The sequence below is a fragment of the Zingiber officinale genome, chromosome 6B (genome assembly GCF_018446385.1).
Source record: "Zingiber officinale cultivar Zhangliang chromosome 6B, Zo_v1.1, whole genome shotgun sequence".
NCBI lineage: Eukaryota > Viridiplantae > Streptophyta > Magnoliopsida > Zingiberales > Zingiberaceae > Zingiber > Zingiber officinale.
In genome coordinates, this window is record NC_055996.1 from 5,536,335 (window position 1) to 5,552,993 (window position 16,659).

Below are 16,659 nucleotides of genomic sequence, written 5' to 3' on the forward strand. Positions count from 1 at the left end.
CCTTTTTGTATTCACAAAATTACACCATATACCAAAAAAAATGACGCATGTAGTCTTTTTAACTCACAAAATTACACTATGTACTAAAAAAATGACGCATGTACCCTTTTTTATTTACAAAATTACATCATAAATATTCACCTTCTTCTATCAAGGTAAACAAATGTGCAAAGGAAAAGATTTCTTCACCCTTTCCTTTCTATTCCTCCAAAGATAACTTTCTATCGTTGATTCCTTTCCTTTTCTCATCCATACTCTAGAGTAAACATAGCATTAAGTTACGTCCTAGAAGGACATTTATCTTTCCAAATTATCTAGAAACTTGGAAACATTTAAACCCTGTTTACCTCGAAGCGTGGATGATTACACCCAACTCATTCACTTTCCTTTGTTTACTCTAGAAAAAAAAAAAACTATGGACAAATGGATTCTAAATTCATTCGTTGATCAAATTAACTCATTTTCTTATCGGCCCAAATTGGACGGAACAACTTTTCCATCCATCATCACACGTCTTCATCTTGAGCTCACTATCACAACATCTCGACGACGGGCTGCAAACTAGGCGCGGCCTAGCCCGCCGCGGGTTCGCAGGCTCTCCCAATCTCATCTCGGCAGTGCGCGACATAGTCGCGAGGTCGGGCGATGTGTGACCTCTCTTGAGGCGAGGCGACTAGTTGGTCGAGTTCCTTCTGGTAGCGGAACTCAAGGGTCTTGTGTGGGAGTTGGAGTGTTGGGAGACGACGAAAGTGAGACTTGTGGCGAGGCAGTACTCCAGGACTAGGCAGCCGGACTTGAAGCAGGCGTTGCAAAGCTTCTTGGGGCCCATCGGTCCCATTTGTCATTGCGGCTTCTTGTTGGTCTGGAAGTGGACGCAGCGACGCTCATCCGCGGAGGTGAAGATTGTGCAGGTCTTCGTTGGAGAAGGAAACCTCACCGCGAGAAGTCCAACAGCAAGGTTGCGACGTCTTCCTTTCCTTTCTCTTCTTCGTGTTTATTTTTATTTCCTTCGTTTCTCCCTTCTCTTCCTTATGCTATGTTTACTTGGGAGGATGGATTCAAAAACTGAGGAAAACGTTCCTGGAGAAAAACTTTCCGTCATTTACTTGATGAAAAAGGATAGATTATTAATCCTTTCTATTGTTTACTTGTGGCAAAGTAATGGACGGATAGATTTATAAATCCATCTGCTGTCCAATTTATGTACCTATTTTCATCCCTTCAAAATCGGATGGAACGCCACTTTCCATCCTTCCTTCCTCGTCACTCGTTGCGCTCGGCCGCCTCACTCGACAGCTTGTCGGCAACCTCGCACTCGCCGGCCGCCTCACACTCGCTGCAAGCAGCGGGCAACCCTATAGGACCGGCTCGTGCTCCCCAAGGTTGCCTCGCGCTGGTCGCGAGAAGTGGCGATGGCCCTGAAGGGCCTCCTCGTTCTCTCACTCACTGCGAGCAGCAGGGGTGCCCTTGCAAAGTCACCTCGCACTCAATGGCCACCTCACGTCTATATGATCGAAATCACTTCACATCTATCTGATCGAAAGCATTATAGAAAACGAAAAAGAATATTTTTTTCAGCAATTTCACGCGCCAGATTCACTACCTGAAGTAGAGAAGACCAACATAATTGAGCTGCAAGAGACATGCAAAGGACAAAAGCTTAATTTATGTTCATCTTCACCTAGGACCTTTGTTGCCCTCTGTCTCTGTTCTCCATCCGTTTGCAGCTTATTTGGACCTTCAATGCTTCTTCCACCCTAGTTTTCTCGAACAACTTCTCCTCTTAGTTCCTAAGGAACTTGAAGGTTGGCGGTGGAGATGAAGAAGCTCCTCTTCGACGGTGAAGAGAGACGTTGGGTAACCTGCAAGGATCATCAACTTTGCGTCGTCTTCTAATGGCTTCGGCTGGCCATGGCCTTCGTCGAAATGATCTGCTCCAATGCAGATTCCTTCAGAATTGAGAGTCGTGGGGATTAGAGAACTAGGCTTCTTCCAACAGAAGAGGTATGGGAGCTCAGATGGACAAGCTCCACTTGATGCCCACATTACTTCTTCTCTTCTTCCATCAGAAGAAAGAGTACAACCTTGCAGGGCTGCCTCGTGGCTAGTCAGTCGCCTCGCGGCTCTCCGATTTTTGTTGTTGTTGATCGTGGAGGGGTTTTCATTAAGGTGGACATATTAACCCAGTGATGACGCTCAGGCTATTCCTGGACCAGAAGATGTTGCCCTTTTTTTTTCTTATTTGCCTCATATTTGTCTTTTCTTTCTTCCCTTTTCCTTCAGCAGGCGTTTTGCAGGATTCATTTCTCTCCTTTTCTTTCTCTTTTCCTTTATCTTCCTTCATTCAAAAAATTTGTTTTCCTTAGGTATTCCTTTTCCTCCTCGATCTACACCTCAAAGGAAACATAACATTAGAGAAATATTTCCACGATGAATTCCTTTCTCTTGTTGATCAATGCATTCGAGTAAACAGAGCATTAAAAATAGCATAAAGCAAAATCACCTATTGATATTATTATTTATTTTTATTTTTATTTTATAATCCAGGCTCAACTAATTAATCTTGAATTCCCTTAATTCTTCTGATAAATTCAAAGGCACAGTCCAATTCATCCATCGAGTAAATCCAAATGCGCAAGTGACTTCACGCCCCGTAGTCAACGTCCTAAATGTTTTATATCATTGGAGGAAAATATATGCAATGAACACATTTGTCATTGCACCATGCTCAAGAGCCACCTATTGATATTATTAAAGTAAAAGGTGATATTACTTTTTCTCAAATAGCCCAGTATCTGTTGGATGGTGAGTACATGAGAGGAGGAGGTGAATCATGTAATTTTAAAAATGTTCTTTTCTTTTTAAAAATATCGAATTTGCAATGGAAATAAAATTAAGGAACAGAAGCGAGAAAAAGAAAAGTCAAGCGCTAACACAAGTAATTTTTTTACTTGATTAGGAGCCTTCGACGACTCATACTTCAAGGTCCGCACGTATTGAGTGTTTTCGTTGGGAAATCCACTAATAGTTTGAAAATGCGTTATAAAATTGAAGTACAAAAACTATAAAGACAAGTTACCGACAATAAAGAAGATAAGTAGAACTTGACAATCGATTGTTGGAGGAGCGTTACAGCGTCGTAGGAGCTTTTTAGGAGTAGCGCACAAGAATGACAATTGTAGCAAATGTTGCGTTGAAGCTGCTGGTCGAAGCCTCTTTTATAGCCCCGAGCGCCTGGACTATGCTGACGTGGCGAGCTCTCATTGAAACTTCATCCCGAAGTTTATCCACTTTTGGGTGTCTGGACCACTCTTTTGCTCTTTTGCCTTTCCTGCAAAAAAGAGTTAGTCAAAGCAAATATAATATATAAAGTAAGGTAAACTCTGACAATTTTCGGACTGTCCGATACTGATTTTGAGTTTCACTAAAACTCTTGATCGGATCGACACTTACTGTTCCTTCAACCGGGAAAACATCCTTCACTAGATCTCTCCTCGAGTTGCTTACCTTCACTTACCAATTTCAGACTTTCTTGATATCAGGTCCCTTGACCCACCAGGACTTCTTAGATGAACATTTTTGGTACAGGTGCTTGGACCAGTTCCAGGCTCTCGGACTGCCCGGGTGCCTAGCCAGGCACCCACCCGTCTCATTGAGGCTGGTCCAGGAATCTGGATCAATCTCGGACGCCCAAAGTCTAGGCACTTGGATCCCTTCTAAGCACCTGGAGTCCGGGCGCCCGAATCCTTCCAAGCGTCCGGACCACTCTTTTGCTCCTTTGTCTTTCCTGCAAAAAAGAGCTAGTCTAAGCGAACATAATATATAAAGTAAGGTAAACTCTGACAGTTTTCGAACTGTTCGATCCTGACTTTGAGTTTTATTGAAACTCTTGATCGGACCAACGCCTACTATTCCCTTAACCGGAAATGCGTTCTCACTAGATCTCTCCTCTAGTTGCTTGCCTCCACTTACCAATTTCAGGCTTTCTTGATGTCATGTCCCTTGACCCACCAAGACTTCCTGCTATATCTTAACCAATCTGGACTTCAGCCAATTGTCAACCCAACTCGACTTTCTTTTGCCAGATCTCAACTAATCTGGACTTCCTGTCAGCTATCAACCTAGCTAAACTTCGTGTCAGCTATCAATCTAGCTGAACTTCAGCCTGGTGTTCCGGTCCTCTAGACTCATCAAATCCTGCACACTTAGTAAAAGGTTAGACAAATAAAACATCTAACTTTTAACTTATTTGTCATATATCAAAACTTGATTATTAGTACAACTTGCAGTAATAATCTATCCCTTTTTGATGTAATGAAAAGCTGGATTAAATTTAGAAAAAAAATATGCAAATAAGCAAATATTAAACATGTAATGCAAATTTAAGTAAAATGGGTTGATTTTTCTAACTTGACCCATTATCCTCCCCCTTAGCATACATCAAAAAATAATGCAACACATTAAGTACAAATTTCCAATTGTTTATAAAAGTTGACAACTTAACTTTCAAACTATTTTAAAAAAATACAAATATTTCAACCAATTGTTTGATTAATTTTTGGAAAATTTTGAACAACTTAAATGGAATTTAGGCAAAATCAATAGATTTTGCAAAACAAGATTTTTGAACAAGTTTTCAAATGATGATTTCAAGTTTTTAAATAGTAATTTTGAAAACAAGTTTTTGAAAACAACTATTTCAAATAAATTTTACAAAGGTAAAAAAAAATTTCAGAGAAACTTGCAAGTTTATTGTAGGAAGGAGTACATGAAAAAAAATTGAAAGAAACTTTTCAAAATTTACAAAAGATTTTCAAAATTTTAAAAATTGAATTTTGTAAAAACAAAATATTTTCCAAAGCTAAATTTTGTAAATTATTTCAAATAATTTTTAAAGTTAGTAAGAAAATTTTGAAAGAAATTTTTCAAATATTTTTAAGCAGTTTTCAATGCAATTTTCAAAACACTTTCATTTTACTTTTCAAAGTGTATATTATTTTCAACCATTTCCAAAGTAATTTTGTAAATATTTTCAAAAGTTTAATCTTTTCAAATTTTCAAATGTATAATTTTTAAAGGAAATTTTGAAACCTTGTAAGAATTTTGGAAAATATTTTCAAAAAATTTAAGCAAGTTAGTTTTGAAACATTTCCAAAATATTTTTCAAACAAGTTTAATAAAGCATACTACAAGAATTTTTCAAATCTATTTTTAAAGCAAATTTTAATACAATTTTTAAATATTTTCAAGAACATTTTTTAAAAATTTATAAGTTATTTTCAAAACATAAAGATTTGCATGAATTTTGTATAATATTTTTTAAAATATTTTTCAAAGTAAATTTCAAAACTTGTTTAAGTTGTCTAAGCAGATTCACCCCCTTAACTTGATATTATTTTAAAAAATAATATTCATCTAAAAATAGTTTCTAAATGCCCAACCTTTTGTTACTAACTAGCTACTAGAAGATAACAGTTTTCACTTGATTAGTTAAGTTAAGTAATATTGTCTAGTTAGATATTTGCTGAAAACATACTACTTAACTTGATCAATATACTGTCATATTTTTTGTCCAGACTTATATTGATGCACTGATATAAACATTTAAAGTCCAGGCAAAAATATTTATGTATCTCACGCCATTTTAAGTTTTTTAATACATAATTAAGGTAGACCTAGTATGTTTGTGGGATACTCGTTATGCAGAACTATAGGATCATGCTTTCTATAAATTTGATCTAGACTAAGGTAAAGACAAATTTTTAAACACTAAGAAGATGAAATTTTTTAGAAAATATAAGTAAAAATTAACTTAGAACTTGGAAATCATTTAAAGAAATATCCTCCCCTTAACCTAAGGTGTTAATTTTCAAGAAAAATATACTTATTTGTAGATATGATAGATTAATAAATTCAAAGAAATTAATTATTGAGATAATGACTCTTTTATATTTATTAGTGTTATGAAATAAATTATTGTTTAATTCTGAATTTGATTATTTCATTGGTATTAAAAAAGTATTTTAAATTAATCAATTATTAAACAATAAGTTTTAATCGATTATTAATTAATTAAGTTATTACTTTTTGGATTCCAGTAGTAAATTGGTATTAATTATGATAGAAAAGTAGAAGTAATTGATTATTGATTAATTAAAATTAATTATAATTTAATTTAATTGATTTTTATTTAATTTTTTTTTAAAAAAAAATGTATATTTACTTTAATTTAATTTATTTCAATTTATTTTAATCAATCCTTATTCATCTTGTCCGATCTATATTTTCAATCATGGAATCTTATAATTTTGTGAGATGAGTTAAGTTCGAATTTCAGGGTTTGGTTTAACTTGTGTTAGATTTAAATTTAGCTTTGGGTTCAATAAACAAGTATTCTTTGGATAAACGTCTAAGCTGTAGTGAGTTACTTGAACATCATTAGAATAACCATGTTTTCAAAAAATTTTAAATAGTCTTGCCCATTGAACTTAGTACGAAACTTTAGTCTAACCAACTAAGATTAGTAAGAGGTAGGTTCAATTAGTTCCACTAAGTCAAATGCATCAGGTTGGAGCCATATATTCCTAGACATGTATAGATAAAACTTCCCTAATTTACTATCATCCAAAACTTCTCCAGTACTGATTGCTAAGTTAAACTTTTGCCTCTAATTAAACTAGTGATAATCACCTAACCAGATAAACTATTATTTCGTATGTGCCAACTAATTTGGTGTCTCCCCTGAACTTGAGTTTAAGTTTTTATTTAATTAAGCTTACTCAATTTTTTAGTTAAGGTTTAAATAATTTTTAATTAATTGTAATTTAAGTTCAAGTTTTAAATTTTGAATTAATTAAATGGGTTAAATTGGCGTGCTTTAAAGAGTGTACTTAAGTTTTAAATTTTCTTTTAACTTTGAGTTTATTAAATTAATTGAATTGTCTTTGTTTAAATAATTATATTTATTACTTAACTTTTTATTGATTCTTAATTTTGAATTAGTTAAATTGTTTGAATTATCTTTCTTTAAAAGTTTATCTTTAATCTTTAACTTTTTATTAATTGTTAATTTTGAATTAGCTATAGATTATCTTTGTTTAAGATGTTATCTTTCAAATTTGTTAGATTTAGTTTTGATTTTATCAAAATGTTTGATTTTATCCTTATATTTTAAGTTTAAATTTTTAGTTGAATTTATTAGATTAGTTTCATTATTATTCTTAAGATTTAAATTTTTATTAATTAAATTATCTTGATTTTGGATAGAAACGTCTAGATTAACCATATCTAGATTATCAAATATTTTATTAAGGTGTTTATTAATTTTATCTAGATTTATTTTATCATTTTTAAAGTTTTAAATTCAAATTTATCTTAATGTTTGAATTAATTAATTTATTTAAATCGATTTAATCATCGTTTTGTTTGACCAAATCAAGGTTGATGTAAATATGATCAAATTCATGATTGACTTGACCAAATCTAAATTATTTTGTAGTTATGAATTTTTAATTAAATTTTAATCATACAAATTTAGATTTTCATGTACCATACTTGGGATAATTTTATATTTATCTAAATTATCATGTAGATTATTCAACGGAAATAGGTACATATGTATAAAAACTGGTTTGAGAGGAAAAGACTCTCGAACTGAATGTCAAAAACATACAACATTGCTATGAGTTTATCCTCTACAGTCGAGGTAAACCCCTTGATCATCCCACAATTCACTTACATGATAATGCACTCAATGCAACTCATACTCTCACAAACAAAGTCAAACCAACAACCAATCACTCATTCACAATATATCGCACAACACCATGACCATAAAACAAAGTCAAGCAAGCCACCAATCACTCGCTCACACAATAACAAACAACTCCATGACATGCAATTCAAAAGGCAATCAAATAACGTGAGCGAGCATAACCAATGTGATGAGCAGGTGATGTTCGGCCATGGGAAAACACGGGCAAGAGCATTGCACAAGCAGTGGCTTCAAAGCACGGACATCAAATAGAAAACATCACTTCTTAGAACGTCGTCCCACTTTTAGCAAGTGGTCAGCTATTAACGAATTTATCATGTCTTTACTACGAGCCATTTGCTGCGGACTAGATAGATCCTTATGGTAGATCTATGAACCCTCTTTGGCCTTTTTGGCAAAGCCCCAGCCATCAACAGATTTGACATTGTCCTTACCGCGAGCCATTTGCTGCGGACTAGATAGATCATTATGATGGATCTATTCACCCTCTTGGGCTTTTTGGCAAAGCCCCAGCCATCAACGGATTTGGCACTGTCTTTACCGCGAGCCATTTACTGCAGACTAGATAGATCAAATAGGTGGATCTATTCACCACCCTCTCCCATGCCTCTCACCTCACACCCCACCATATACAAACCACTCTTGGCACGACACCTCACACCCCCCACGACCCACCTTATACAAATCACTCTTGGCATGACACCTCACACCCCCATCATATACAAATCACTTTATGCATGACACGTTCATAAGTCCACACACTCAACCCAAGCAATCCACTTACAATTTACAAAGAAACATCTTGACACAGCAAAGTCAACCATGGATGCAAGCACACACCTTGGACGACAAGTCATCAGAACACGAACACTAATCCAACTCGAACGGATAAGTGTTAGGACGAGGATAGATCAATGAACCGATCGACATGGATTTGAATTTTACGAAATATCCTCTCAACATCAGGAGATATCCCCTCATATTTGCATTTATTGCGGGCTTCCCATAGAGTATAAATCATATTGGAAATGCCAAGGTATCGAGCCTTCATTTTGCGGTTGCCTCCTTTATAATGTTGTCCGAAAACTTGCAGCAACTCCCCTACTGATCTGAAATCATGTTGAAGCTCCAACCAAGGCTTGACCTTCCTCCACAACTCACACGTTATGGGGCATTCTGTTGGACCGTTAGATTCGATAGAGGGGGGGTGAATATCGATTCGAAAAAGACGAGTATAATCGCAGCGGAAAAATAAAGTAGACACAGATATTTTTACTTCGTTCGGAGCCTGTGACGACTCCTACTCGAAGGCCCGTGGTCCTTGACCACTTTCGTTGGGCAATCACTAACAAGTCGAAATATGATTACAGAATAAGTACAGGAAATGCTAGTAATAAAGCAATACCGACAAAGGAAAATTAAATAAAAACCGGAAGAGCACTTTTGTCGGAGCGTAGTTGACGTCGCACTTGAACGTCGAGCAGCAAGATCAGCAGTAGAAGCGTTCTCAGTAAAAGTTGATATTGAAGCTCCTGCTTGGGGCTTCTTTTATATGCTGTTCCGGGCGCCTGGAGTGTGACGTAACTGCTCAAACCAAGATGCTCCACGTGGCGACGACTTGTCTGGATAAAATTCGCCTTCCGGGCGCCCGGATCCCTTCCCCCTCCGAGCGCCCGGACCACCTTGTTCCAGAAAACTCCCTTTTCCTGCAAAACAAAGTTAGTCCGAGGCAAATATACATCCTGTAAAACAGATTGTTAGCACAGTTAAAGTTCAACAGATGGATAAAAAGAGTATGACTTAGATTCCGTCTTTCCGAGACCGGAATCTAGTCACGATCTCGACTTAGACATCCGAAATGGATCTAAGCCGGATCGACGCCTAATGTCCCCTTCCCGGGAACGCGTCCTCACAGTCACTCCCCTCCAGTGACTTACCTCACTTACCTGCCAGACGTCCGGTCAGTCCGTCGACCCGTCTGGACTTCTTGCCAAACGTCCGGTCAGCCCATCGACCCGCTTGGACTTCTCGCCAGCTATCCGATCAGCCCGTCGACCTAGCTGGACTTCTCGCCAAGCGTCCGGTCAGCCCGTCGACCCGCTTGGACTTCTCGCCAGCTATCCGGTCAGCCCGTCGACCTAGCTGGACTTCGTGCCAGACATCCGGTCAGCCCGTCGACCTGTCTGGACTTCTCCTGCACACTCGATCAAAGTGTCAGACAACAACAAGACTAACTTAACCTATTTGTCAGTCATCAAAATCTGGGTTAAATCGTTAGTGCTAGCCGCACCAACAATCTCCCCCTTTTTGATGGAATGACAACCTGGTTAAGTTAGTGAAAGCATATGCAAGAAACAACGCATTTGTGTGGTTTTAAAGTTAGTTTGTGTTTTCAAATTGGTTTAGCTAACTTAACCACCTAACCCTCCTCCCCCTTTGACATTCATAAAAAAAAAATGAACAAAGGTCAAAAATCATAGTGAAGAGTTACTGTAACATGTAATCAAATTTTGAAAGATATCTAAGTTTGGTTCAAAATTTGAAAGATAAGAGTGCAATTTTTAATACCAAGTTAAAAAATAGTCAAGTTGACTTGGGGGAGACAGGTTGAGTTTTGAAAAGTATAGATTTAAAGTTAATCAAGTTAACTCTCAAGCGTGTGGAAATTTTCAAAATAGGTTTTTCAAATTTACTTTTTATGTTTAAGTAACATTTTTTTTCAAATTTTTTTTTTTCAACTTTGATTTTTCAAATCAAAAAAAAATTAAGTAATTTTTCTAGAAAATTTTTTTTTGTCAAAAATTAATTTTTAAGGTTAATTTGATAAAAACTAAATTTGGAAATAGTTAACTTATCAAATCAGGTTTGAAAATTAGGTGAGATTAAACTTTCACATTTTTTCAAATACTTAGTTAAATTTAACTTTTTGTAAATCAATGTTCAAACATAGGTTAGGTTTTAAAAAGCATTTTTCAAACACAAAAAATTTTGAGTTAATTCTCCCTCTGAACTTGATACTTAACTCTAACCAGCTGTCTAACCAATTAGGTACTAACTAACTATCAGAAGATAGTAGCTTTCACTTGGTTAGTCAGAATAAGTTAATTATAACCAGTCAGTGTTTGACTTGACTGATGAACTTTAATCTGATTAATATCTGAATTGTATTTAACGTCCAGACTTATGCTGATGCACTGAAATAAGCATCTTAAGTCTAGACAGTTGGCCTATGCATCTCACCCCTTTCTATGTTTATCAAACACAAGCAAGGTAAACCTAAGGTGTTGGTGAGATGCTCAAAAACTAGTCCTATGGGTACATGCTTTCTAAGGATGGAAAGCTAGTCTAAGGTCAAAACTGTTTTTGAAAGTCTAAAAATGGAAAGTTTTGAAAACAAATAAGTTTAGCCTATAAGTTGGTAAAATCATTTTTGAAAGTATTTTTGAAAGATCCTAGCCTATTAAGATAGAACATATTCAATGTAAGTTTGAAATGCCACTAGATAAATCCAAAATATTTTACAAGTAGTGTAGCTACAGAAGTAGGTCATCACTAAAGCTACTGAGATGATGAAGGGGGTGGTCCAGATCCCAAGGATCGAAGAAGTGCCATCAGCTCAGTGTGTCGGGTGTCCCCGGCAGCTCGTAACTCGGCAACCTCTCGCCGTATGTCCCGATGAAAATCAGAGTTCTCCTGCTGGAGACTCGCCATAGCTCTCTCTAGTCCGGTCATACGGTCGGCTAGAGTGCGGGGAGCGTGTCGTGGTGCTCAAGCTGGGGGTGGTGGTGGAGCCGGTGCGGCTTCCTCTGGAAATAGTGCGAGCATGAACTCGTCCATCTGTGGGTCTAGATCGGGCTGGTGCTGTGCCCCCCTCCGCCAAGACATAGTCACGTCATCTCTATCTATCTGGATGCCGGCTAGGGAAAAGTTCCGAGAGGATATAACATCGAACTCGGTCATATGGGCAACGTCTCCTCTAGTGACATCAATGTGCAACGAGGACATATAGGCTGTCATAATGTGACCAAATGGCATATGGACTCGACTGTCAGTCACGAATCCAGCTGAGTAGATGATGGTGGAGAAGATATGTAGGCTGATGTCAATTTCTAACCTATGAATCAGGGCATAAAGTAAGAACGAATGGAAAGGGCGCATCACAGCGATGTCTCGAGTAGTCAGTGGTAAAATGCAAAGGACTACAACCCTATAAAGAGCGTAGTCCTGGACTCGAAGTTCTACTGACCTAAACTGTGTCACCGTGGGATCTCTCTCTCCCCCGAAAAAATATGAATAAATCGTATCGAGAGTAATATGTGAGTAGGGATCTTCGAACGGTAGATCCCTCGGAGGATAGCACAAAAAGGAGCAAGTAGATGGACGCAACTCTAAAAACTCTCGGATAGTCGTAGGGGAAAATACGATATCGGTGCCTGCTGCCCTAGTGGTATAGGTGAGATCGTCTACTTTTACTAGGTTATTGCAAAATTCGGCACACAGACTTATGTTTATTGGACTGGTACATTCGACAAGGTTCCTTAAATTATAGTGGCCTATAACCTCTAAAGCAGAGGGATATGACCTTAGAAAGAACGATCTATCTATGCAGGTAGTCCTAATGGCCTTATAAATGGTGGACTCAAATTTAATCCTAAGTTCGTCTGTGGGAAACCTAGGGTCTGTACTAGCATTGGAGGGTCCAGCACCAGTATTTGTTCTTTTCCTACTGTATATAAATAAAAGTATATTCAAAAAAAAATTGAGAAGACAAAAAATAAAATTTTAGAGAGGGGAAGAATTTTTTACCGAGGAGCCATCGAAAAATATAGATTTGACGACCTCGGTTGAATCGCAATAGCGTCTTCACCGCAAGAAAATTTTGATTTAGAGTACTTTCGCACTGAGGTTCAAAGTGAACCTTGGCAAAAGTGAGAATTAGTGGGGCAAAGGTTGGGGGCGCCTGCTGCCCCTTATTTATAGGGGACTCCGGGCGCCCGGATTCCATCCGGCGCCGGGAGAGGAATACCAGGGGCGCCCGCCCTTTTTTTCTTTTTTTTGAAATTAGGTTTGAAGTTAAGTTTATTTAAAATTTTTAATTTAATTTTAAGGTTTAAAATTTTTAACATAATTTTTCAGTTTTAAAATAAAATTTTGAAAATAATTTTTAAGTTTAAAATTAGAATAATTTTTAAGTTTAAAATAAAATTTTGATAATAGTTTTTTTTTTAAGTTTAAAAATTAAAATTTTGATGATAGTTGTTAAGTTTAAAATTAAAATTTTGAAAATAATTTTTTTAAGTTTAAAATTAAAATTTTGAAAATAATTTTTAAGTTTAAAATTAAAATTTTGAAATAAATTTTTAAGTTTAAAATTAAAATTTTGAAATGATTTTTAAGTTTAAAATTAAAATTTTGAAAATAAATTTTTAAGTTTAAAATTAAAATTTTGAAAATAAATTTTAAGTTTAAAATTAAAATTTTGAAATAATTTTTAGGTTTAAAATTAAAATTTTGAAAATAATTTTTAAGTTTAAAATTAAAATTTTGAAATTAATTTTTAAGTTTAAAATTAAAATTTTGAAATAAATTTTAAGTTTAAAATTAAAATTTTGAAAATAATTTTTTAAGTTTAAAATTAAAATTTTGAAAATAATTTTTAAGTTTTAAAATTAAAATTTTGAAAATAATTTTTAAGTTTAAAATTAAAATTTTGAAATTAATTTTTAAGTTTAAAATTAAAATTTTGAAAATAATTTTTTAACTTTAAAATTAAAATTTTGAAATAAATTTTTAAGTTTAAAATTAAAATTTTGAAAATAATTTTTAAGTTTAAAATTAAAATTTTGAAATTAATTTTTAAGTTTAAAATTAAAATTTTGAAAATAATTTTTTAAGTTTTAAAATTAAAATTTTGAAATAATTTTTAAGTTTAAAATTAAAATTTTGAAATTAATTTTTAAGTTTAAAATTAAAATTTTGAAAATAATTTTTTAAGTTTAAAATTAAAATTTTGAAATAAATTTTTAAGTTTAAAATTAAAATTTTGAAAATAATTTTTAAGTTTAAAATTAAAATTTTGAAATAATTTTTAAGTTTAAAATTAAAAAAATAATTTTTAAGTTTAACATTAAAATTTTAAAATTAATTTTTAAGTTTAAAATTAAAATTTTGAAAATAATTTTTAAGTTTAAAATTAAAATTTTGAAAATAATTTTTAAGTTTAAAATTAAAATTTTAAAATTAATTTTTAAGTTTAAAATTAAAATTTTGAAATAATTTTTAAGTTTAAAATTAAAATTTTAAAATTAATTTTTAAGTTTAAAATTACAATTTTGAAATAATTTTTAAGTTTAAAATTAAAATTTTAAAATTAATTTTTAAGTTTAAAATTAGAATTTTGAAAATAATTTTTAAGTTTAAAATTTTAAAATTAATTTTTAAGTTTAAAATTACAATTTTGAAAATAATTTTTAAGTTTTAAAATTAAACTTTTGAAATTAATTTTTAAGTTTAAAATTAAAATTTTAAAAATAAATTTTTAAGTTAAAATTAAAAATTTTGAAATTAATTTTTAAGTTAAAATTAAAATTTTGAAATTAATTTTTTTTTTTTTTAAGCCTTATTCATCTCACCCGATCTATATTATCAATCAAGGAATCCTATGATTTTGTGAGATGAAATTGGTTTGATTACAGAATTTTGGTTTAACTTGTGTTAGATTCAGACTTAGCTTTGGTTTCCACAAATAGGCATTCTTCGGATAAACTTCTAAGCTTGGTGAGTCACAAGGACATCATTAGAAGTAACCAACCTTTCGAGGTTTTCCGAATAGTCCTATCCACGGAACTTAGTACTAAATCTTGGTCTAACTGGTTAGGATTCGTTTAAGGGTAGCTTCGGTCAGTTCCACTTGGCCAAATGCACCAGATCGAAACCATATCTTTCTAGACATGCGATGCCCAAGTTTCCCTAACGTACTATCATCCAAAAATTTCACCAATACCATGATTCAAGTTAAACTTGGTCTCTAATTCTAATTGCCCTGCCGGGTTTGTTAGTTTTGGGTTACCCTGTCGGGTAAGTTAGTTTTGGTGGAGCCTCCCCCTGAATTATTGGCCATTAATTTAAGTTTTGATTTTAGGCTTGTGTCGATTCTTTTTATAGTTATAGTTAACTTGGTGATAATTTTGTTGTTTTTTAAACTGTTTAGATTTTGAATTTGATTTAGGTTTGTATTTTGGATTTTGGTTTGGTTTATTTAATTTTATATAATGTATTTTTTCTTTAGGTATATAATATTGATTAAGTCCTACTTGCGTGGTCAGACACGCTTTCGGAACCCAAGCTAGATTGGTTGACTTGTATTGGGTTATTAATGATTTGAAGGTTTTATTTGAATTCGACTTATATCCTAGTCCGGTTTTATTATAACATGCTTTTTGATTATTTAAGATTAAGTCTAGATTTTTTGATCTTGTTGTAAATTTTTCTAGCATTTCTTTTAAATTTTTAACATCATTTTTTAACGATAGATTTTCCTCTTCAAGTGTTAGATCTTGAGTTGGATTCGAATTTTTTAATTGTTCCTTGAGGTTTTGATTTTCCTCAAGAAGTGATTTGTTTTCATTTTCTACTTTAGTTAATTTACTATTTAAACAGGAAATAATTCTAAAAAAAATTTGTTTAAATTAAAGTATACCTCATTCGGGCCTTCGGAAACGAGTACGGACTCGTGGCTTGTTTCGGGTTCAGACCCATCTTCATCTTCCGACTCGTTATCTGTTTCGGCTTCGCGGGCCATCAGTGCGAGGTGGCTCTGATGTTTCTGCTCTTCTTCCTCCGATTCGTCCGAGGAGTCGTCCCACGTTGCTTTGAGTGCTTTCTTTTTTGTTGGCTTTGGTTTGTCGAACTTTAGTTTTGGACATTCGTTCTTGTAATGTCCCTTTTTGTTGCAGCCGTAGCAAGTCACATTCTTTTGTTCTGAGGGAGAGCTGATCTTTTGAAGATCCTTTTTGCTGAAGCTCCTCTTTCTCCTGGTGAACATTTTTCTTACCAAGTTCACCAGGTGTTCTTCGTCTTCAGAATCTTGATCGGAGTCTTCTTCAAGTTCAGGCTTGCTTTTCTTTTCTTTGGAGGAACCTGCAAATAGTGCTATACCTTTCTCGGCTCCAGCATTAGTTTGTTCGTGTAATTCTAATTCACAAAACAGCTCGTCTAATTTTAAGTTAGAAAGATTCTTAGAAATTTTGTAGGCATCCACTATTGATGCCCACAAACTATTACGTGGAAAAGCGTTTAAAGCGTACCTTATTAAGTCTCTGTTCTCCATTTGGTGGCCTATTGCATGAAGCCCGTTGAGGATGTCCTTGATCCTCGCGTGTAGTTGATTCGCTGTTTCTCCTTCCTGCATTTTTATATTAAAAATTTTATTTAGAAGCAGGTCTCGTTTTGTTACCTTAGCGTGGCTCGTTCCCTCATGCAGTTCGATCAACTTGTCCCATAGCTCTTTAGCGTTTTTGTGTGGACCGACTCTGTTCAATTCTTGTCTTGTCAATCCGCACTGTAGAGTGTTGATCGCTTTATTTTCTGTTGATGCTTTTTTCTTGAGATCTGCTGTCCAGTCTTCAGGATCCACTAGATTCCCGGCGTTGTCCACTGGAATTTTGTAAGGTTTCGTAATGCTCATCCACTGGTCGAAGTCTGTCTTGAGGTAGACCTCCATGCGCTTCTTCCAGTAAGGGAAGTCGTCCCCGTTGAAGAGTGGAGGTTGCACTGTGCTGAATCCTTCTTGTTGGGACATTCTGTGCACAGGTAAATAACCAAAAAAATCCCAAGACTTGGTCTTGGATTAGTAGTGCGGGAAGAGAAAAATGAAAAAAAAATCT